Here is a 22,766-nt window from a genome sequence, read left to right as displayed (position 1 = left end):
CTGCCTCCTCAAGTGGGTCCCTGACCCCCATGTATCCTGACTGGGAGACACCTCCCATTAGGGGCCAACAGACACCTCATACAGGAGGTCTCTGGCTGGCATCTGGCAGGTGTCCCTCTGGGACGAAGCTTCCAGAGGAAAGAACAGGCAGCAATCTGTGCTGTCCCACAGCCTCTGCTGGTGATCTCCAGGCAAACAGCGTCTGGAGTGGACCTCCAGCAAACTCCAGCAGACCTGCAGCAGAGGGGCCTGACTGTTAGAAGGAAAACTAACAAACAGAAAGGATAGCACGTCCACTCAAAGACCCCATCCGAAGGTCACCAACATCAAAGACCAAAGGTAGATAAATCCACAAAGATGGGGAGAAACCAGTGCAAAAAGGCTGAAAATTCCAAAAACCAGAATGCCTCTTCTCCAAAGGATCACAACTCCTCGCCAGTATGGGAACAAAACTGAATGGAGAATGAGTCTGACGAATAGACTGAAGTGGGCTTCAGAAGGTGGGTAATAACAAACTCCTCCAAGCTAAAGGAGCATGTTCTAACCCAAGGCAAGGAAGCTAAGAACCCTGAAAAAAGTTTATTCGAATTGCTCGCTAGAATAACCAATGTAGAAAAGAACATAAATGACCTGATGGAACTGAAAAACACAGCACGAGAACTTCGTGAAGCATACACAAGTATCAACAGCCGAATCAATCAAGCGGAAGAAAGGCTATCAGTGATTGAAGATCGACTTAATGAAAGAAAATGTGGCACATATACACCATGGAATACTATGCAGCCATAAAAAAGATGAGTTCATGTCCTTTGTAGGGACATGGATGAAGCTGGAAACCATCATTCTCAGCAAACTATCGCAAGGACAAAACAACCAAACACTGCATGTTCTCACTCATAGGTGGGAATTGAAAAATGAAAACACATGGACACAGGAAGGGCAACATCACACACCAGGGCCTGTTGTGGGGTTGGGGGAGGGGTGACAGATAGTATTAGGAGATATACCTAATGTAAATGACGAGTTAATGGGTGCAGCAAACCAACATCGCACATGTATACATATGTAACAAACCTGCATGTTGTGCACATGTACCCTATAACTTAAAGTATAATAAAAAATTACATATATATATAATGGAACAATAAGAAAAAAAAGATCAACTTAATGAAATAAAGCGAGAAGACAAGATCAGAGAAAAAAGAATAAAAAGGAACGAACAAAGCCTCCAAGATATATGGGACTATGTGAAAAGACCAAACCTACGTTTGATTGGTGTACCTGAAAGCGATGGGGAGAATGGAACCAAATTGGAAAACACTCTTCAGGATATTATCCAGGAGAACTTCCCCAACCTAGCAAGGCAGGCCAACATTCAAATTCAGGAAACACAGAGAACACCATAAAGATACTCCTCGAGAAGAGCAACCCCAAGACACATAATCGTTAGATTCACCAAGGTTGAAATGAAGGAAAAAATGTTAAGGGCAGCCAGAGAGAAAGGTCGGGTTACCCCATCAGACTAACAGCTGATCTCTCTGCAGAAACCCTACAAGCTAGAAGAGAGTCAGGGCCAATATTCAACATTCTTAAAGAAAAGAATTTTCAAACCAGAATTTCATATCCAGCCAAACTAAGCTTCATAAGCAAAGGAGAAATAAAATCCTTTACAGGCAAGCAAATGCTGAGAGATTTTATAACTACCAGGCCTGTCTTAGAAGAGCTCCTGAAGGTGGCACTAAACATGGAAAAGAACAACCAGTACCAGCCACTGCAAATACATACCAAATTGTAAAGAACATCGGCACTATGAAGAAACTGAATCAACTAATGGGCAAAACAACCAGCTAGCATCTTAATGAAAGGATCAAATTCACACATAACAATATTAACCTTAAATGTAAATGGGCTAAATGCCCCAAACAAATTCAAAACCTAGCAAAAGACAAGAAATAACTAAGCTCAGAGCAGAACTGAAGGCGATAGAGACATGAAAAACCCTTCAAAAAATCAATGAATAGAGCTAGTTTGTTGAAAAGATCAACAAAATAAATAGACCGCTAGCCAGTCTAATAAAGAAGAAAAGAGAGGAGAATCAAATAAATGCAATAAAAAATTATATAGGGGATATCACCACTGATCCCACAGAAATAAAAACTACCATCAGAGAATACTATAAACACCTCTATGCAAATAAACTAGAAAACCTGGAAGAAATGGATAAATTCCTGGACACATACATCCTCCCAAGTCTAAACCACGAAGAAGTCAAATCCCTGAATAGACCAAAAACAAGTTCTGAAATTGAGGCAGTAATTAACAGCCTATCAACCATAAAAAGTCCAGGACCAGACGGATTAACAGCTGAATTCTACCAGAGGTATAAAGAGGAGCTGGTACCATTTCTTCTGAAACTATTCCAAACAATAGAATAAGAGGGAATCCTCCCTAACTCATTTTATGAGACCAGCATCATCCTGATACCAAAACCCGGCAGAGACACAACAAAAAAGGAAAATTTCAGGCCAATATCCCTGATGAACATCAATGCAAAAATCCTCAGTAAAATACTGGCAAACCGAATCAAGCAGCACATCAATAAGCTTATCCACCATGATCAAGTCAGCTTCATATCTGAGATGCAAGGCTGATTCAACATATGCAAATCAATAAATGTAAGCCATCACATAAACAGAACCAACAACAAAAACCACATGATTATCTCAATAGATGCAGAAAAGGCCTTTGACAAAACTCAACACCCCTTCATGCTAAAAACTCTCAATAAACTAGGAATCGATGGAACGTATCTCAAAATAATAAGAGCTATTTATGACAAACCCACAGCCAATTTCCTACTGAATGGGCAAAAAATGGAAGCATTCCCTTTGAAAACCGGAACAAGACAAGGATGCCCTCTGTCACCACTCCTATTCAACATAGTGTTGGAAGTTCTGGCGAGGGCAATCAGGCAAGAGAACGAAATAAAGGCTATTCAAATAGGAGGAAAGGAACTCAAATTGTCTCTGTTTGCAGATGACATGATTGTATATTTAGAAAATGCCATCATCTCAGCCCAAAATCTCCTTAAGCTAATAAGCAAATTCAGCAAAGTCTCAGGATACAAAATCAGTATGCGAAAATCACAAGCATTCCTATACACCAATAACAGACAAACAGAGAGCCAAATCATGAGTGAACTCCCATTCACAATTGCTACTAAGAGAATAAAATACCTAGAAATACACCTTACAAGGGATATGAAGGACTTCTTCAAGGAGAACTACAAACCACTGTTCAAGGAAAGAAGAGAGGACACTAACAAATGCAAAAACATTCCATGCTCATAGATAAGAAGAATCAATATCATGAAAATGGCCATACTGCGCAAAGTAATTTATAGATTCAATGCTATCCCCATCAAGCTACCACTGACTTTGGTCACAGAATTGAAGAAAACTACTTTAAACTTTATATGGAACCAAAAAAGTTCTCACATAGCCAAGTCAATCCTAAGCAAAAAGAACAAAGCTGGAGGCATCAAGCTACCTGACTTCAAACTATACTACAAGGCTATAGCAACAAAAACAGCATGGTACTGGTATCAAAACAGATACATAGACCAATGAAACCGAACAGAGACCTCAGAAATAACACCACACATCTACAACCATCTGATCTTTGACAAACCTGACACAAATAAGCAATGGGGAAAAGATTCCCTATTTAATAAATGGTGTTCAGAAAACTGGCTAGCCATATGCAGAAAACTGAAACTGGACCTCTTCCTTACACCTTATACAAATATCAACTCAAGATGGATTAAAGACTTAAATGTAAGACCTAAAACCATAAAAATTCTCAAAGAAAACCTGGGCAATACCATTCAGTACATAAGCATGGGCAAAGACTTCATGTCTAAAACACCAAAAGCAATGGAAACGAAAGCCAAAATTGACAAATAGGATCTAATTAAACTAAAGAGCTTCTGCAGAGCAAAAGAAACTATCATCAGAATGAACAGGCAGCCTACAGAATGGGAGAAAATTTTGCAATCTATCCATCTAACAAAGGGCTAATATCCAGAATTTACAAAAAGCTTAAACAAATTTACAAGAAAAAAACAAACAACCCCACCAAAAAGTGGGTGAAGGATATACACAGGCACTTCTCAAAAGAAGACATTTATGCAGCCAACAAACATATGAAAAAATGCTGATCATCACTGGTCATTAGAGAAATGCAAATCAAAACCACAATGAGATACCATCTCACACCAGTTAGAATGGCAATCACTAAAAAGTCAGGAAACAACAGATGCTGGAGAGGATGTGGAGAAATAGGAATGCTTTTACACTGTTGATTGGATTGTAAATTAGTTCAACCATTGTGGAAGACAGTGTGGCAATTCCTCAAGGACCTAGAACTAAAAATACCAGTTGACCCAGCAATCCCATTATTGGGTATATATCCAAAGTATTATAAATCATTCTACTATAAAGATACATGTACATATATGTTTATTGCAGCACTATTTTCAATAGCAAAGACTTGGAACTAATCCAAAAGTCCAACAATGATAGACTGGTTAAAGAAAATGTGGCACATATACACAATGGAATACAACGCAGCCATAAAAAAGGATGAGTTCATGTCCTCTGCAAGGACATGGTTGAAGCTGGAAACCATCATTCTCAGCAAACTATCACAAGAACAGAAAACCAAACACCACATGTTCTCACTCACAAGTGGGAGTTGAACAAGAAGAACACATGGACACAGGGAGGGGAACATCATACCCCAGGGCCTGATGGGGGGTTGGGGGCTAGGGGAGGGATAGCATTAGGAGAAATACCTAATGTGGGTGACGGGTTGATGGGTGCAGCAAACCACCATGGCACATGTATACCTATGTAACAAAACTGCACGTTCTGCACATGTACCCCAGAACTTAAAGTATAATAAAAAAAAAACTGTGGTATGTATACACCATGAAATGCTACTCGCCATAAAAAGGAATTAAATATTGGCATTCGCAGCAACCTGAATGGAATTGGAAACCATCATTCTTTTTTTTTTTTTTTTTTTTTGATATGATGTCTCGCTCTGTTGCACTGGAGACTGTCGTTCTAAGTGAAGTAACACAGGAATGGAAAACCAAATATCATATGTTCTCACATATAAGTGGGAGATAAGCTATGAGGAAGCAAAGGCATAAGAATCATATAATGGTGGTCCGGGCATACTGGATCCACTCCTGTAATCTCAGCACTTTGTGGTGGGGCTGAGGTGGGTGGATCACTTGAGGTCAGGAGTTCGAGACCAGCCTGGCCAACATGGTGAAACCCCGTTTCTACTAAGAATACAAAAAAACAATAGCTGGGCGTGGTGGCACATGCCTGTAATCCCAGCTACTTGGGAGGCTGAGGCAAAAGAATTGCTTGAGCCTGGGTGGCGAAGGTTGCAGTGAGCAGAGACCATGCCACTGCACTCCTGCCTAGGCGACAAAGCGAGACTCTGTCTCAAAAAAAAAAAAAAAAAAAAATGATATAATGGACTTTGGGGACTCCGGGAAAAGGGTAGGAGGTGGGTGAGGAATTAAAAAAAAAAGAATTTCAAATGAAGAGGCAAATTCTGAGAGTGAAGGTCCACCAAGGGAGTGGTACTGAGTGGTATTTAGGATGGGCATTGAAATATGGGTGGATACCACCCAGCACAAATTAGAAGAGGCTCACGGACAGCCCTTCCATCAGACAGAAGTATGTGTAGATCTGTGACTGCTTCCACAGAAGAGATAAAGCTTCTTACGAAAGTCCTGCTCTCTTGTCCATTCCCTCAAATCCAATTTCCCTGCCACTGAGTCTTATAAAAGATAATAAGATCATCTGACTTTCCTGTTTAACCCTTCAATGACGTTTATCTACCAGATATAGTCTAAACTCCCCAAAACGGCACATCAGAGCATCTGGGATCAGACTGCTGCTGGTCTCTCCAGGCTCATGTCCTGAACCTACTGACTTGTTCTCATACTCCAACAAGACACAGACGCCAAAGCCCCTGAAGGAATCACACGTATGTTTACTGAATACATTCCGCATAAATTTACTTGCTGGAGCTGCCCTTACCTCTTCAAATGCCCTCTCTACCCTCTTTGTCTGACTAATTTCCACCCAGCCCTTAAGGCTCAGCCTCTCTCTCATGCTTTGCAAACTCTTCATTTATTATCCCTGTAACTAATTGTTCAGTGTCTATTTTCTGCACTAGATGGTAAAGACAGGGAATAGGTCTATCCTATTTGCCCCTGTATCTCCAACACTTACTAAAATATCTAGTATATGGCCACCTCTCAAGAAATATTTGTTCAATGAATGAATGAAAGAGTTAGGAAAAAATAAAAGGAACAAGGGGACAGTAGTGCAGGAAGCACACATGGTACCCTACCTTGGCTTTCAAGATAAATGTGACCATCTTACACTGATATTACCCAGCTTTAAAAACTACATTGGCATAAGGCAGTTGTAAATATCTTTGTTGATAGCCAGAGACACAGAAGTCAGGCAGGATCAAATGCTGCACAATATCACACAGCGTGCTTGTGCTTCCATGGTATCAGAAAGGCAGGGCTTGGACATTTGAGCATGAATGCTGTCAGATTCAAACTTCACTATGAAGTTCAACCATGTTGCTACAGAAAAACAAGATCCACTTTTGCTTCCACCATGTAGAATTTGAATCTCCTGTTATGATGTTTTTAGCTGTAATGGAAGACAGACTTAGACGAATAACTCATAATTATGGCAAAAACACTGAAAATGAACTAAGAATTCAGTATTTTGAATGCCAATGCATCTTTTATCCTATCGTACATTATTGTCAATTCTGATTTTAAAGGAAAATGAGAGTACATTGCAGGTGATGGCCACTTATTGAGTGAATGCAGATGGCATTAAATATTTCAGACTCACTGGCTTAAAATGTTATTCATTTTTGTTTGTTTCTTCCCTTAGTGGAATCAGAATACAGGTTTAAAATTCCCTCTAATGCCAAACAGCTGCTACTTTGCTTTGTTTTATTTAAAATTGAATGTAGCTGCCCCAGATGCCCTGCCTGTGTGGATCAGCACAAGATGTCACTGAGCATCACCACCAAGCCCTGAAAAATTATATTGTGCCTGTATATTAATGAGCCATGGAGTATTTGTGGAAGAAGAGGGAGAAGATGGGGGATTCACCTGTTTATTACACTACAGCACCAATATATGGCTATCAGCACATTAAGTTTTTACTCATATGGCTTGGGGTCAAATATTTAGAGTAAAGCCATCTTAGAAATTATCTGATCAGATCCCCCTTCATGATTAGAAAACCCAGCCCAGAGAATTTTAGTGATTTGCCAATGTCACATATCTTATCTGTGTCAAGGCCTCACCCTTCTCCCTTGACAATGCACCCAGCATTCAGTATCGTGAAAGTACTTTTTTAACATTTGGGTTTTCACTCAGCTGTCACCATCTTAGCACACAGTCAATACCTAGTGAACTCCCACTTGCTCTCTCTCCCTATCTCTAAATCACTTTTTTTCTCTCAGCCAGAAATTCTACTTTGATCTTGGTAACTGTTCTTTATATCATCCCAAACAGACAGAAGCAACCTCAATGGTAATTTTCACTCATATGAGTAATATGGACAGTTCCGTACCAGACACAAAGGGAAACGATCTCAAAGAACTTGAGAAGAAGTTTTAACATTATGAAGTACTATCAGCTGAGAAAATGTGGCTATGAAATATATTAACTATTCTTTGAAGCCTCTTTCTGCCTTTCCTCAATCTCAATTTCTTCATGAAACCCAGCAGACATCCTGTTACTGACAAAGGCAGAATATTTGAATAGATAAAACTTAGAGGCACTCCCTAGTCTACGGTAATAGAATACACATAATAGTTAGGTCAAGCTAACTGTTGGAACAAAAAAAGCCCCAAAATACATATTTTGTCTAATATAAAAGAGGTTTATTTCTTACTCACCTAATAGTACTGGGCAATGAAGGAGTTAGTAAGCTGTCCCTTTTCTAAGTAGTTATTTGGAGATTACATTGATGGAGATGACAGAGGCTTTTCCATCTTCTACATGTAGCTTCCAAGATGTCCCTGAGGTCATGGGCACTCAGTCCAGCTAGAAGGAAAAAAGGAGCATGGAGAAGCACATAGAAGTTTCAATGAGCCAGGCAAGCAGGATGGTGGAGCATAACATTTTCATTCACAATCCGCTGGCTAGAATTCAGTCACATGGCCTCAACTAACTGCAAAGTGATGCTGGGAGGCAAAATCTGGCTGAATTTCCAGGAAAAGCAGGACATACCACTTGAGTGGTATAGAATCTATCTTAGCCTCTCTGATATACCTAAATTATGTTTTTAAAAATCCCAGCATTCAATAAATAAATAATAGCTTTGATGAAATCTTATTTATATACTCAAATTCTTCCATGATTAGACGATTAGAAAACCAGAGAGACACATCGCTCCTCTCAAGCCAACGAAGGACTTCTAAGATTAAAGATGTAGCTAATGTCATAATTTAATAAATAATAAATCCAAGCAATAAATCGAGTATCTGCAGTGAGTATTACAACCCATCAAGGCAAATATTGGTTTTGGCTGATTTTTTTTTCATTAAAACTACATACCCACATATATCCAATCAGATTTCTAATCAAACTTTCCAGGAAGTTCAGCCTTAAAACTAAATATACTCAACTAGTCATTGGAACAATCTTATATGATTGGATTGACCATTTCCTTAGAAACTTCTACTCACTGAACATTCGTTCTTCATCAGACACAGACATATGGGGCATGATACTATTACGTCACCCATATTGCAAAGGGGAAAACAGAAAGATGAATAATTTGTTCTAGGTAAGATTCAAACCCAGGCCCATCTAACTCCAAAGTACTGTGGTTTCCCCTGTGGTACACTTTCCCAGTTGGTCCTTTCAAATGTTTAGAGAAGTTGCATGCTTCAGTCGAGACTCCATCTGAGTATTTGGATATTCTCAATATGAGCTCAAAAAGGTTTGCAGAGACTTAGAGTTAATAGCACTATCAAGACTTGACAGGGCAAATCACCTGCCTCCATGTCCATCCACTGCTTACCAACAAGCGGAAGTACTACAGCACAGAGAGAATCTTGATGTGTGACTCCTAACAGTCTACTTTTTAATCCAGTGTTACGCCTTTCCAGCCTCTGCTTTGGGAAATGCAGCCTGGGAAGGAAGGATCAAGCCTACTCAGAAACACAAGCCGAGGTATTATCCTAGTAACTCCCTAAAGCAATTGTACAACATTGTTTGCCTAAGCCTTAAGTGCTGATGCCTGGCAGTGAACAATGCAAAGTTCAAAGGTTTGCTCATTACCATCATGGGGTATAAGCCTTTACTGTTGGCTGTGGAATAATGAAGATAATTCTTTTGGATTGTTCCTTCAATCTGTGTTTATTTTGGTTAAATAAGCTTTTTTTCTTTTTCTCTCTCTCTTTTTTAAACATTTCTTGAATTTTTTTCTATGATTAGTTAAGATAATATTCAACAGATTTTTCATAAGGGGCAGAAGGTTATTAATTGAGGTCCCCCCCAACCCAGCACAAAATATCTAATCCTTCACTTTTCCATGGTCAACAAATAGCACATCACATTAGTAATTCTGTATTTGCCAATAATGAGAAACTTGTTAGCCTGACAAAGCCAGATTTAATTAAAACACACAGACACACACACACACATACACAACAAATATGTTCATAATAGTGAAAAACATTGGCAGCAAACAAATGAAAACATATTGGAAAAAAACAGAACATTTCTTTACCCTACATGAGAACTTGAGCTACAGCAGTGGTAATAAACTCACAAGGCAAAATAAAGTAAGGGTTTTCATCAATGCAGTTTTTTTTATTTTATTTTAGTATTATTATTATACTTTAAGTTTTAGGGTACATGTACACAATGTGCAGGTTTGTTACATATGTATCCATGTGCCATGTTGGTGTGCTGAACCCATTAACTCGTCATTTAGCGTTAGGTATATCTCCTAACGCTATCCCTCCCCCCTCCCCCCACCCCACAACAGTCTCCGGAGTGTGATGTTCCCCTTCCTGTGTCCATGAGTTCTCATTGTTCAATTCCCACTATGAGTGAGAACATGCGGTGTTTGGTTTTTTGTCCTTGCGATAGTTTACTGAGAATGATGATTTCCAGTTTCATCCATGTCCCTACAAAGGACATGAACTCATCATTTTTTATGGCTGCATAGTATTCCATGGTATATCAATGCAGTTTTAAGGTTAATTTTTAAGATAAATTTTCTTACCTCTTTTTGACATGCCCATATACAGTCAGACTTTAAGCCAAAACCCTATAAAGAAATTAATTTTTTAAATCATTCTTGCCACATACTCATTCTAGAGGTGCATGTTCCAAAAGTGCTAATGCCTCCAGTTTGGGATCACTGACCTAAAGAGAGAAACTGGGGGATATAATCATACTGTTCTTTGTGGAATGTTTGGAGCCACTGTCAGCTCATAAGTCCTTCCTGTGCTGACAGCAAGGAGTCGGTCCAGAAACTGTTACCCACAAGTCTACAATGAAATAAGGAATTTGAGCATTAATCTAAAGGACTTCTAATAATCCCCAGAGTTGGGGGTTGAGGAATAAAAGGAGCAAAGATACAGTCTGTCTTTCACCTTGCTCCTAGAGGCTCCTGCAAGATGCTTGGGAAGCATTATACTGGCCACACCTTCTTGAGTACCTTTATCCTAACCTGCCCAGGTTTATCTGATTCAATCTTTATGTAATGGCCAAATAACTCTCAAAAGAGGGATGGTCCAGAAGGAACAGTGGTTGTAACTTTCCTTTAGATTCACCTTTGCTTTGTGCCCTGAGGAAGAGGGCTTGTAGTCACTGACTCTTGACAAAAGATTATAAATTAACATACAGGGATATTTACCATCTCTTAGCTACTTTTTCATCTCAAGTAGTCCCTCCCTTCATCAAGCTAGGTTGGTGATCTTAATCCTTCCCATGGTGCCATGGTTTGAATGTTTGTTCCCTCCAAAACTCATGTTGAAACTTAATCCCCAATGGAACAGAGTTGGATGCAGTCTAATGAGTGGTGTTTAGGTCATGAGGACTCCATCCTAATTGATGGATTTAATGTCACTATAAAGAGGACTTCTAAGAGTGAGTTTGCTGTCTTCTGTTCCTCTGCCATGTGAGGAAAAACATTCGTTTTCTCCAGAGGATGCAGCATTCAAGGCACCATCCTGAAAGTGGAAACCAAGCCCTCACCAGACATCAAATATGCTGGCACCTTGATCTTGTACCTCTCATCCTCCAGAACCATAAGAAATAAATTTCTATTTTAATGTTTATAAATTATCCAGTCTTTGGTATTCTGTTATAGCAGCACAAAATGAACTAACACACTTGGGAAACTGCACTACCCCACTGGAAAAAGGAGAATTCTTGGTAGCTTCTTCTGAGGCTTCAACACTAAAGTCCCCAGGCTTTACTGAGGTATTAATTGGGGTGCTCAGTTGCAAACACAGGAAAGGAGGGTGAAGGGAAAAGGTGAGATCTGGTGTCAAGAGCAAAAGCAAAGATATTTCCACAATACTCTTTCCCCCACCCTGTCAGGGAGAACTGCAAGTGGTTTTCTCATTAATTTATCTAATAAACAAACACATGCCAAGGTAAGCAAGAATTTTTCCTGGAGGATAATCAAATCTAATCATTTGTGAAGAAAAGACATTTCTTCTATCAACATGACTTGAGATGCTATCCTTTATGAAACAAGAATCTTGATATTTCAGGACTAGATGTTTTTGGCCCTTCCCTGAGCCACCATAGTAATTGAGACTAGCTCTTTCTTTGCTATCTAGGAGATATTACCAATTCTAATAAGATCTTTTTTATTACAAATTTTTCTCACCAATATCATAAACATGAGGGAGGGTGTTTCTTCCTGCCACTAATGCAAAATGTCCTGCTTGATTATGCAGATAAAGAAGAAAAAGACTCCAACTTATAAGCATTTTTTGTCTAGTAGTACTATATTGGCTATCTATTGATTCATAATAAATTGCTCCAAAATGTAGTCATATAATACAACAAATATTTATCATAATTGTATAATTTCTGTGGGTCAACATCTGGCTACATATTAGCTGAGTGCCTCTGTATCAGGGTCTCTCATGAGGTAGCAGTCAAGCTGTCAACTAGGGCCAAAGTCTCATCTGAAAGCTCAATTGGGGGAACCTACTTCCTCACTCACTCACCATGATCCCTTGCCACATGGACCTCTCTACATAAAAACTTCCTTTCTCCAGAGCAAAAAATCCAAAAGAAAGTGAAAGTGAGAGCTCAACACAGGAGTCACAACCTTTTTGTTAGCTAATGTCAGAAGTGACATCCCAAAACCTCTGTCATATACTGTTCTTTAGACTAGATCAATAAATCCAGCCCACATTCAAGGAGAGAGGATTACAATAAGTACACTAAGTATAACAATAGAAGATGGAGATCATTGGGGGATGTCCTTGAGATTACCTACTACAAAGACACAATAAGAAGTGCAAAAACATGGCCGGGCGCATTGGCTCAAGCTTGTAATCCCAGCACTTTGGGAGGCTGAGGCAGGTGGATCACGAGGTCAGGAGATCGAGACCACGGTGAAACCCCGTCTCTACTAAAAATACAAAAAAATAGCCAGGCCTGGTGGCGGGCGCCTGTAGTCCCAGCTACTCGGAGAGGCTGAGGCAGGAGAATGGCGTGAACCCAGGAGGCGGAGTTGCAGTGAGCCAAGATTGCACCCCTGCACTCCGGCCTGGGTGACAGAGGGGGACTCCATCTCAAAAAAAATAAAAATAAAAAATAACCCAGCATAGGAAAGACCATAATGGCCTCATATTTCAGGCTGGTACCTATGGACTGAGCCTCTACCAGCCCAGTGCCAGGTAGGACCACACAGCCTCAGGCTTCAGGCTTGCTTAACAATGTCCCGCTTACACCATTGCCTGGATGATGTCAACAGCCCCAGGTCCTGACAGCCCTCACTAGCAGGCAGGCTTCAGTGGCCTCAGGCGTCTGGCACATCCCTGTCCTGCACCTGCCATAATTGGTCCAAGTTTCTGGCAACACCACACTGGCCACAGCTGCCCCAGGCTTCTAGTCGGTCAGCACTACACCTGCCACAGAGCTTTCCCAGTCAAAGTCAGTCTGTGAAAACTGAAATAAGTACCTACTTCTTCAAATGCACAAATATCAATGCATAACCACAAGGATCAAGAACAATCAGAGTAGGATGACATCACCAAATGAATGAAATATGTGCTAGTGACTGACAATAAAGAAATAAAGATGTATAGACTGCTTAACAAAGAATTCAAAATAACTTTATAAGGAAGCTCAGTGAACTTCAAGAAAATACAGAGAAACAATTCAATGATGTGAGGAAAACAATAAGTGACTTACATTTTAATGGAGATATTTAAATATTTTTCAAAAAATCAAACTGAAAATATAGAACTGAAAATACAATGAATGAAATAAACAATGCAACAGAGAGCATCAACCGTAGAACTGATCAAACAGAAGAAAAATCTGTGACCTAAAAGACATTTATTTTAAAATATACAATCTTAGGAGAAAAAAAGAATGACAAGAAATGAAGGAAGCTTATGAGATTTATGAGTCAGTATCAAAAGAGTAAATTTCTAAGTCATAGGAATTTAAGAAAAGGAAGAAACAAATAAAGGGTTAGAAAGCTTATTTACAGAAACAGTAGCAGAAAACTTTTCAAACCTGAAGAAAGTAAATATCCAGGTACAGATAGGTCAAAGGTCTTTAATTAGATTCAATCAATACACAAGACATATTGTAATCAAACTCTCAAAAATTAAAGATAAAGAGAGGATACTGAAGCAGCAAAACAAAAGAAGCAAATAGCTTATAAGAAGTTCTAATACAGCTTGCAGCAAGCTTCTTAGTAGAAACCTTATAGGACAGGATAAAGTGTGAAGATATATTCAAAATTATGAAGGATTTGAAAAAAACTGGCAACGAAGAACACTGTACTTTTAAGGCTCTTTTTCAGAAATGAAAGAGAGATGACTTTCCCAGACAAACAAAAGCTGAGGGAGTTCATTACCATCTAACCTGTCTTGCAAGAAATGCTCAAGAGAGTTCTTCAAGCTGAAAGAAAAGGATACCAATGAGTAATATAAAAAGATCTGAAAGTATAAACTCACTGGTAAAAGTAAACACTCAGTCAAATGCCAAAAAACACCTAAAACTGTAATGGTGGTATGTAAATTCCTTGTATCTTTAGTTTGAAAATTAAAAAACAAAGCCATAAAAAATACTAATAATACCTACAAGAATTTCTTAAGGGTTATTCAATATAAAAGGATGTAAATTTTTAAAATGTGGGTGGGAAGTGGTGTCAAAGTATAGAGCTTTTTGTGTGTGATCAAAGTTATGTTGGTGTCAGCTTAAAATATCCTATTATATCTATAAGATGGTTCTTGTAAGCCTCATGATAACCAAAAATGAAAACATAATAGATAGGCAAAAACATTAAAATCAAGGAAACAAAACATACCACTAGAGAAAATCATTTAGCCAAAAAAAAAAATACAGTCAAAGAGGAAGAAAGAAGCAAAGATCTACTAAACAATTAGAACACAATTGACGAAATGGCAGCGTTAAGTTCTTACTTATCAAGAATTACTTTGAAAGTAAATAGATTAAAACCTCCAACTAAAAACAGAATAGCTGATGAGCTGAAAAAAAAGACACAATTATATGCTGCTTACAAGAGACAAGAGGCTTACCTTGGCCTGTAAGAACACATATAAACTGACAGTGAAGAGATGGAAAAAGATATTCCATGCATATGAGAACCAAAAGAGAGCAAAAGTAGCTGCACTTATGTGAGATAAAATAAACTTTAAGCCAAAACTGTAAAAAAAAATCATTATATAATGATAAGAAGAGTCAATTTGGCAAGAGGATATAACAATTATAAATATATATGCACCTGACATCAGGGCTTCTAAACACACAATGCAAATATTTATAGATCTAAAGGAAAAAGATAGACTGCAATACAATACAACAATAGTAAAAAACTTCAACTCCCGACTTTCAGCAATGTACAGATCATTCAGACAGAAAATCCATAAGAAAACTTGGAATAAACTACATTCTAGATCAAATGGACCTAACATACACAGAATATTCCATCCAACAGCAGCAGATAACATATTCTTCTCAAGTGCATACAGAACATTCTCCAGGATAGATTATACACTAAGCCAAAAAAACTTAACAAATTTAAGAAGATTGAAATTATATCAAGTATTTTTTCAGAACACCATAATATAAAACTAAAATTAAATAACAAGAGGAACTTCAGAAAATTCTCAAATACATGGAAATTAAACAGCACACCCTCTGAACTACCAATGGGTCAATAAAAAAATTAAAAGAGAAAAAAAAACTTCTTGAGACAGACAGAAATGGAAACACAATGTACCAAAACCTATGACATACAACAACAATAGTACTAAGCTGAAAGTTTATAGCCATAAACGCTTACATCACAAAGAAGAAAAATCTCAAATAAACAACTTAATATTATACTTCAAGGAGCTAGGAAAACAAAAACAAACTAAACCCAAACTTAAGGAGGAAGAAAAATAATAAAGATTAGAGTGGAAATAAATAAAATTGAAACTAGAAAAACAATTTTTAAAATCAACAAAACTAAAAATTGTTTTTTAGAAAAGAAACACAATCAACAAAACTTTTAGCTAGGCTGAGAAATAAAGAGAGAAAACTCAAATAAATAAAATTATAAATAAAAAGTAGACATTACAATTGACACAATAGAAATACAAAGGATCATAAGAGACTATTATGAAAAATTATATATCAACAAATGAGATAACTTACAAGAAACAGATATGTTTTGATGCATATAAACTACCAAGACTGAATTATGAAAAAGTAAAAAACCTTAACACACCAATAACAAGTAAAGCTATTAAATCAGTAATCAAAACTCTCCCATCAAAGAAAAGCCCAGAACCTGGTGGCGTCACTGATGAATTCTATCAAATTTAATGAATAACTGATACTAATTATTCTCAAACTCTTCAAAAAAACTGAAGAGGAAAAAGTATGTCCATATTTATTTTACAAGAACAGCACAACCCTGATACTAAAGCCAAAGACACTACAAAAAAAACTGCAGACCAATATCCCTGATGAATATAGCTGCAATAATCCCAATAAAGTGCTAGCACACCAAATTTAACATAATATTAAAAATATCATTTACCATCATCAATTGAGATTCATCCCAGGGATGCAAGGATGGTTCGACACATGTAAATCAATAGATGTGATACATTATATTAACAGAACGAAGGATAATACCAAATGAATATCTCAATACCTGAAGAAAAAGCATTTGACAAAATATCGGCCAGGCGCAGTGGCTCACACCTGTAATCCCAGCACTTTGGGAGGGCAAGGCAGGCAGATCAACTGAGGTCAGGAATTCAAGACCAGCCTGGCCAACACAGTGAAACCCCATCTCTACTAAAAATACAAAAAAATTACCTGGGCATGGTGGTGGGCACCTGTAATCCCAGCTACCCAAGAGACTGAGGCAGGAGAATCACTTGACCCCAGAGGTGGAGGTTGAAGTGAGCTGAGATCACGCCACTGCACTCCAGCCTGGCAACAGAGCAAGACTCCATCTTAAAAAAAAAAATTGACAAAATTCAATTTTCTTTCATGATTAAAAATCTCTCAGCAAATTAGGTATAGAAATAATGTACCTCAAGAGAATAAAGGTCATATATGACAAACCCACAGCTAATATCATACTCAATGGAGAAGAATTGGAAGCTTTTTTTCTAAGATTTGGAACAAGACAAAGATGCCCATTCTTATCACTAGTATCCAAAGTATAGTACTAGAGGTCCTAGCCAATGCAATTAGGCAAGGGAAAAAAATAAAAGCCATCCAAATTGAAAACACAGAAATTAAATTGTCTCTGTTTGTAGATGGCATATTCTTATGTAAAGAAAACCTTAAAGACTTTAGAACTAATAAATAAATTCAGTAAAGTTGCAGGATACAAAATTAACATATAAAAATCAGTGGCATTTCTGTACATTAATAGCAAGCTATCTGAAAAAGAAATCAAGAAAACAATCTCATTTATAATAGTTAAAAAAAAATTAGAAATAAACTTATCCAAGAAGGTGAAAGATCTGTACACTGAAAATTACAAAACATTAATGAAAAAATTGAGGAAGACACAAAGAAATGGAAAGATGTCCTGTATTCATGGATTGAAAAAAATAATATTAATATTGTTAATGTTCATTCGACCCAAGCAGTGGGGCAGAAAGTGAGGATGATTAATGAGTACAAAAATGTAGTTAAACTAAATAAGATCTAGTATTTGATAGCACAACAGGGCAACTACAGTCAACAATAATTTATTGCACATTTTAAAACAATTAAAAGAGTATAATCAGATTGTTTGAAACACAAAGAAAAGATAAATGCTTGAGGTGATGGATAACCCGTTTACCCTGATGTGCTTATTATACATTGTATGCCTGTATCAAACTATCTCATGTATGCTATAAATATATACACCTGCTACATATATACAAAAATTAATAAAGAAGTTTTTAAATTAAAAAAAAGCTCATACTACCCAAAATGATCTGCAGATTCAATGCAATCCCCATAGAAATACCAATGATGTTCATCACATACATAGAAAAAACAATCCTAAAATTCCTATGGGATAACAAAAGATCCAAAATAGCCAAAGCAATCTTGAGAAAAAGAACAAAGCTGGAGGCATCACACAATCTGACTTCAAAATATGCCATAAACTGTATTAACCATAAAGCATGGTACTGGCATAAAAACAGATGCATTGATCAATGGAACAAATAGCCCCGAAATAAATTCATGCATTTATAGCCAATTGATTGTGATTATTCATAAAAGTCAAGATACGGAATCAGTCTAAATGTTCATCAATAAATGAACTGATAAAGAAAATGTGGTATATATATATACCCAATGGAATACTATTCAGCCTTTAAAAAGAAGAAAATCCCGTCATTTGCGAAAACATGGATGAATCTGGAGGACATTATGTAAAGTGAAATAAGCTAGACACAGGAAGACAAATATCACATGTTCTCATTCGCATGTGGGAACTAAAAAAGTTGATCTCATATAAAGAGAGAGTAGACTGGTGGTTACAAGCTGTGGTGGTTATGAGTTGAAGGAGGAATTGAAAATATATTTTGTCAAAGGATCCAACTTTCAGTTAAACAGGAAGAATATGTTCAAGAGATCTACTGTACAACATGGTGACTGTAGTTAACAATATATTGTACTCTTGAAAGATGCTAAGAGTGGCTATAAAGTATTCTCTCAACCAAAATTACTGTGTGAGATAATGCATGTGTTAATTACCTAGAGTTAGTCATTCTACAATGTATGTATACTTCAAAACATCATGTTGTACACTGTAAATACATACAATTTTATCTGTCAGTGAAAAAAACTACTACTTTTTTTAAAACTTAGAAAAAAAATTTACCATCAGAATCAGCCCTCATTGAACTCACAGTTTACTGGATCTAAACAATGAAATATTTTTGCCTACATTCTGTCCAAGTCACCTTGATATCTTTAAGAGCTACAACAATTTAACTGCAAATTCCCATCAATCTCTATTACCTTCCAAAATCATCAATAGTATCCCATTCTCTCACAGATCTCTTACCCATTCCAGCACTGGTACAGCCCTCTCCATTGCTGCCCCAGGAAACTGGTGAGGAAGGCACCTGTGAGGCTGAGCCTTCTTGGCTTCTGCTGGTCATACCCAGCAACTCCCTGAAAAGTATAGCATCCTGGAAGCCCTGCAGTCTCCTTACCTCATCTCATTAGCCCTTCAGGGTCCTCTACTGCCCCAAAAGAAGACTGATATTTTGCAGAGTATGATTAACTTTGCAAAGTATGGACAGACTCTGGAAACACGGTGGCATACTCTTGCTCTTCACAGTTCTGCATCCTTTTCCCATTTTCTCTCTTACATATTTCCCTCCTGTTACTCTTTCTTTTATCTTTAATTACTTCAGTTTTTGCATATTCCTGTCTATGTCTTGGGCTTCCTGTTGAAGTTTCTATCAGCATTGCTTAAAGACACAAATTCAGTTTTATCTATGAGTAGAGTGAGCCACTGCCTAAGGCACGTGATTTCAAGGGTTCCAGGAAACAAGACACCTAAATTCTACATTCCTCTATTACCAAAATTTTTTTTCCATAATATCCATAATGACTGACAGGACTTTACTTTATTCAGTAAAGATGTATTGAGCCTCTACCATGTGACAGGCACAGTTCTAGGCACTGGGGATAGAACAGCAAACAAAACATTAAAATATGGGACAAATATTTTTATTCCACAGTTAGGGTTCCCTTTGAATGCAAATGTTGCTGAGAGGTAACACACAGATTTACATAAATGCTGAATGACTCATGCACATCATCAATTTTTTTGTGAAAGTCATGCATCAGTAGGCAGACAGGGGGAACTATTTAAGGAGCAGCTCTAGCCCTTTTGGTTCTCCTGTGGTCAAATCACAAAAGTTATTATGACAACATAATTTTTTAGAAAGAACACACACATTGCAGCTACAAATACAGGGGTTTAAAGATAACTCCGTTTACTTGCAAGCTCTGTGATCTAGAGTGAGATAACTAATTTCTCCGAATCTCTGTGTTTTCATTTGGAGAAATAGAGAAATCAATATCAATTTATCAAGATTATAGAGCAAGATTGCATGTGTAAACCTCTAAAGCATGATTGTGCCCAGTCAGCCCTCAGTAAACATGAGCTTCCTTGCCATTCCCAAAGCATCCTGGTTTATGGCCAGAGACCAGTGAGCTAGGGTAACTCTAATAACACCCACACGTAATGGCTAAAATTGCTTTAATAAGGGATAGAGACTTTGACTTCACAACTAGAGGTGTTTCCATAATTAGCAAAATTGCCACCCCTAGTTTGCGATCTGATTATACGTACTCCTTTTGCATGCCCAGCCTGCCCTGGCAACTCCTGGGACAAAACAAAGGAGGTGAGGCTCCCTCTGAGCCCTAGAAACTGTTCAGGGTATTGGTCCTTTCTTGAATGAATAAAGGCCAGGCCAAGGAGTACATGAGGGCAAGGATTGTCAGACCTCACACAATATAGAGAGGGAGAAAGCAGGCATTAAGGGGAAGAAGACAAACACTTATTTAGTGTCATTTCTCCCCCTTTGATGTCATTTTGTGTCATTTTATTTACTGCCTCTAGGGAATCAATTAAAACAGTGCTAATTTATGGGTCTTAATGAACAAGGTATTATGCAAACTGTAAGCATGGCAGGCTTCTTGAATTGGAGAACACTCAAAAGCACAATCACCTGATGTGACATTCTCCCTTCCAGATTCCAAAACAGCATAGGAATAAACATGATGAATACAACTGTGTGTGTGTGTGTGTGTGCGCGCGCACGCACGTGCAGGATGCATGCCGCATGTATAATAGTCTACACTTCTTCTCACACCTACTTCTCTCCTCTCTAAGAACCCAGGCAGAATGTTTACTAAAAAATACAAAGTTCATCTTCATAATACACCGTGGTGTTTTGCTTTACATGTCACTTCTTGGACTAACAGAGAAATGTATCCCTTAATTGTCCACTCATGTAATTGGTACTTTCGAATCCCTACAATTAGACAGACACCATCTCAGGCTCCAGAAATGTTAAGGTGAATAAAGTACAGTGTGCTACTTTGGAATCACAGGCAATTGGAGGAAGAAGACATCTAAATGACTGCAGCACCTTATTATACCACAGAGGAAAGATACTCTGGGGAGTAGGGAATGCAGTAAAAGTCAGGACAAGCTTCACTGAATCACTTAGAAAGAAAATGTCCCCTCCCTCTCCTGTGTTGATCAGCCTGTGGTTTCCCTAGAGCCCCCTCCCTCTTCAGTCCAGCACTGTGTAACTCTGGACTGAATTCCATTTCCTGCCTGGACAGACAGCCCTGGCAGGATTTGTGCATGAGGACTTTCTGTCAGTGGACCCCTCTGTCCTGAAAAGGGGGAGTTATCCTCAACTGACATGTTTGTGGCCAGTGGACCTGGTCATAGCCAAGTCCCATTCACCAGGATCCAAGCCTCCTGCCTGCCACCCAAACAGTTGGCCATCTGTGGCACTCAGTTGAATTTGAAACTGAACCTTCCAAGAGCAGGCTAAATCATAGCCACTGCCCAGATAGAAAAACGAAGCCAGCCCTACTGAGCATAACCATTTCATGGTTTCAGTTGACTTTCAGCCAAGCATCCTCATATTTACCTGTGCTTGTCTCACTGCTGTCACTGTCATACTATGCAGCTTCTAGAGCTCATCTTTACTTGCAGAGGCAGTGCTGGATGGTTATTAGCCCAGGATCTGAAAACCGACTGCCAGGTTCGAATCCTAGTTCCACCACTTGCTTATTATGTTCCCTAAGAAAAGTCATCCACTCTGTGCTTCACTTTGCTCATCTATGAAGTGGACATAATAATAGTTCATTCCTGATAGGCTTCAGTGTAAACGGTAGAACAATATGCATTTAGGCAGCAGCAAGGGTGGACGTGGCACCCCGGAGTGTTTCCCGTCACAGTCCCAGCCAGCCCTGCCTGCTCTGCTCCTCTTTTCTGGCATTTTAGCTCTCACGGCTTCTGCTTCTCTTCCATCATCATCACTTTCACCTCCATGTTCACATCCAATGATGTCATCTTCTTTCTTCTCTTCTTTCTTGGTGGCATGTGTGAGCTATGATGGGAAAACAGGAGGCACGTTCCTCGAAATGTCAGGATTCCAAACCAAGGGACAGATATGTATTTACAAGGTTAACCTGATGAAACTTGAGCATAACAGTCTTGTTCCCTGGAGATGTTTGCTGGTGATATTGATAAACGAGCAGTGGAAAATGCTTTTGAAATTAAAGCTTCATCCAGCCAGTTCATATATGGGTCACAACTTCCTCTCCTTGCTGTTGAAAGTTTATAATGAGGTATAGTTTAGTACATCTCAGGCCAGCTTCCTTGGCATAGATGGCAATTTCTCCAGTCCAGAACTTACAGTTCTATTTACTAAGATTCTGGGTCACATCCAACTTGCAAGAACTTTGCATCCATCTCCTTGAACCCAGCCTTGGGGTGCAAAGAGACGAACTCCTGGTCACCTTACTCCTTACTTATCTGTCTCCTGCTCCAAACCATGTGGTGCCAGATGGCAAAACCATGTCTTATGAATATCCATATCCCCAGAACCAAGCCTAGTGCTGGCATGTAGTAGACACACCATCGGTATTTGTTTAATAAATTGATTTAAAGATAAGGCCCTTGTTCTTGGAAGCATTTCAGCAGTCCCCACAGGCAGATGAGGATGGGCAGTTTTGTTTTTGATGAGGAACCAATAGCACAACGTGCATGGTGACCGATGGCACACAAGTCAATGGCACACAGCCATCAAATCACGGTGGTCCTGCTGGAAGGGGAGGCTAATAACACCAGTGGTTACTGCCATCTGTTGCATTTAATCCATTTTCCCTCTCAAGACAGAAC

At 38.5% G+C, this 22,766-nt stretch overlaps 1 long non-coding RNA gene across 2 annotated transcripts in view; it reads right to left on the bottom strand.

The window, feature by feature from the left end:
• The window catches only part of LOC131381621 (uncharacterized), a 52,167-nt gene that overhangs the window by 20,134 nt on the left and 9,267 nt on the right, over positions 1 to 22,766 (bottom strand). Inside the window, exons 1-2 of one of the 2 annotated variants that reach the window (XR_009210490.1) lie at positions 16,685 to 16,787; positions 8,026 to 8,173 (exon numbers count right to left, since the gene is read on the bottom strand). This is a non-coding gene — a long non-coding RNA (uncharacterized LOC131381621). Of the gene's footprint in view, positions 1 to 8,025; positions 8,174 to 16,684; positions 16,788 to 22,766 lie in introns of those variants that run through there. The other variant, XR_009210491.1, reaches the window with a different exon arrangement.

Source organism: Hylobates moloch, unplaced genomic scaffold (assembly GCF_009828535.3).
Source record: "Hylobates moloch isolate HMO894 unplaced genomic scaffold, HMol_V3 SCAFFOLD_2, whole genome shotgun sequence".
Lineage (NCBI taxonomy): Eukaryota > Metazoa > Chordata > Mammalia > Primates > Hylobatidae > Hylobates > Hylobates moloch.
The sequence above is the reverse complement of the archived record's forward strand: the minus strand, read 5'-3'. Positions and strand labels throughout refer to the sequence as shown.